This window comes from Myotis brandtii, unplaced genomic scaffold (assembly GCF_000412655.1).
Source record: "Myotis brandtii unplaced genomic scaffold, ASM41265v1 scaffold181, whole genome shotgun sequence".
NCBI classification, from domain to species: domain Eukaryota; kingdom Metazoa; phylum Chordata; class Mammalia; order Chiroptera; family Vespertilionidae; genus Myotis; species Myotis brandtii.
The window spans coordinates 2,007,727-2,009,904 of NW_005356712.1; the positions used below are offsets into that span (position 1 = coordinate 2,007,727).

General features: G+C 54.9%; 1 protein-coding gene across 1 annotated transcript in view; it reads right to left on the reverse strand.

Annotated features, from left to right (window-relative positions):
* The window catches only part of SRRM4 (serine/arginine repetitive matrix 4), a 143,119-nt gene that overhangs the window by 43,857 nt on the left and 97,084 nt on the right, over nucleotides 1–2,178 (reverse strand). The gene's annotated exons all lie outside the window — the stretch shown is intronic.

Below are 2,178 nucleotides of genomic sequence, written 5' to 3' on the forward strand. Positions count from 1 at the left end.
GGAGGGAAGAGGGAGGGGGGATGAAGGGGAGGAGGAAGGAAGACACAGAGGGAGGAAGAGGAGGGGGGAGGGAGGGAAGAGAATAAAGAGAGGTGAGGTTGAGGGTCTTTCCCTGGATGAATGTATCAGTGAGCTTGCGGTCATGTGACACTGGGGTCAGGACGCCTAGGGAAGCCTCCTTGTCTCTTAGATTCTGAAGGGTATGAAGACCACATGGGAGGCACTGTCTGCAGTTTGAATTCCCAGGTCAAAACCTACCAGCGCTCAGCCCTCACCCAAATCGGCAGTGAGCCCCCTGCGATGAGGTTGGGCGCGTCTGGTGAGGGTGATGTCAGGGAGTCCTCTGCCCCTCCCCACCCCAGCCTCGCTTTCCTCTGTCTCTCCCCAACTGTGGACGCGTCACTGTCATCGTCCTCATCACTGTCACCCGCATGGACAACCAGGTTCCACATGTGGGGCGTACTGTGGGCCAGGCTCTGTGCTCAGCATCTCACACCCCCCCATCCTCTCTCCCCCAAACCCTGGGAGATACTGTTAACCACCATTTCACAAGGACGCTGAAGCTCAGAGAAGTCAGTTCAGTTGCCCAGGTCATGCAGCTTTCACTGAGTAACTCCTGCTCATTCCTGGAGGGCCTCTCCGGTGGCCTTTCTTCCTTGTACAGTGGGGCCTTGACTTACGAATTTAATTCGTTCAGTGACGGAGCTCGTAACTCAAATTACTCGTATGTCAAATCAATTTTCACCATTACAATGACACGTGATGCTGGGCTGATGTTGTGGCGTTCACTGTGACGTTTGCTGCGCCAACTAGCGGTGGGGTATCTGAAGCTGTTTTGTAACCCGAATTTTAGCTCCCAACTCAAAGCAAAAAATCGGCCAAGAGACGGCTCGTATCTCGAAAAATTCATTAGTCAGGACACTCGTAAGTCAAGGCCCCACTATAGTGTGTTCTGATCCCCAGGCTGCCTGGGTGCCTCCCCCCTGCTCCACCAGCTCTGAGTCCAGACCTGCACACAAGTAACTACGCAGTCCCCCAACTAAATGTGAGCAACTTGAGGGCAGGGGCTGGGCTTTGGTGAATGTCCTGTTCCTGGGGGCCCAGAATCCTCATTCACGACACATGATAGGCATTCAATAAACAGATGTAAAAAGTAGAATTTTTAAAAAACTTGAAGCCTTGCCCTAACCGGTTTGGCTCAGTGGATAGAGCGTCAGCCTGCGGACTGAAGGGTCCCAGGTTCGATTCCAGTCAAGGGCATGTACCTTGGTTGCAGGCACATCCCATTGGGGAGTGTGCAGGAGGCAGCTGATCAATGTTTCTAACTCTCTATCCCTCTCCCTTCCTCTCTGTAAAAAATCAATAAAATATATTTTTTAAAAAACACAAAAAAACTTGAAGCCTTTTTAATGGAGCAGAGACAAAAAAATCTCAATGCATCCTCTGCTCCTAGCTCCTGTCTCCAACTAGTCAGCCACCATTAAGCAGACACTGAGGACGAGGGGGCGCTGGGCCAGCATGGGTGCTGCTGCTCGGAGGGAAGGGTCCGGGAGCATCAGCACCAGCGTGTCCTCCTCTCCCCGTGACAAACGCTGGCCTGGCCCCTAAACACAGCCTGGCGTCCTCCAGGGAGCATCTGCCCTCTCTCCCGCCCGCCCCATGAACCACACGGGTGAGGGTGGTGCCTGCGTGTGGACTGGGAACTTTTGGAACGTGTGTCCAGTTCAGATGCCCCTTAACTGCCCACAAGGGGGACAATCCCAGAGCCTGTTGCACGATTCCGCCTGTGGGCCCCGGTCACCCACCGAGAGGCCTTTCCTGGGGAATCTGACGGAGAGCCCGTGTCTCCCTGTGGCCGGGCCTGCGATGTGGAGACAGCAGCAGGGCCGCCGTGGCTCCCACGTGGAACAGGAACTGCCTGTCCTGCTTGGGTTCCATCAGCCTCCGCTCCCCGGTGCTAGACCCTCACGGAGGCCTGGCTGTCCCCGGGACACCCCTGCCTCCCTATCGCCCTGTGTCCTCTGGCCCAAGTGGCTTTAGTGGGCCTCTGGTCCTCGAAACCAGGGTCTCAGGTTGTGCAAGATACAAAAACAAAAACAAAAACAATTCCTAGATAAACATTTCATGTGAGTGAAATGCTCCCAAATGCCCTTTCGGTGCCCCCACTCTCCGCCCCAC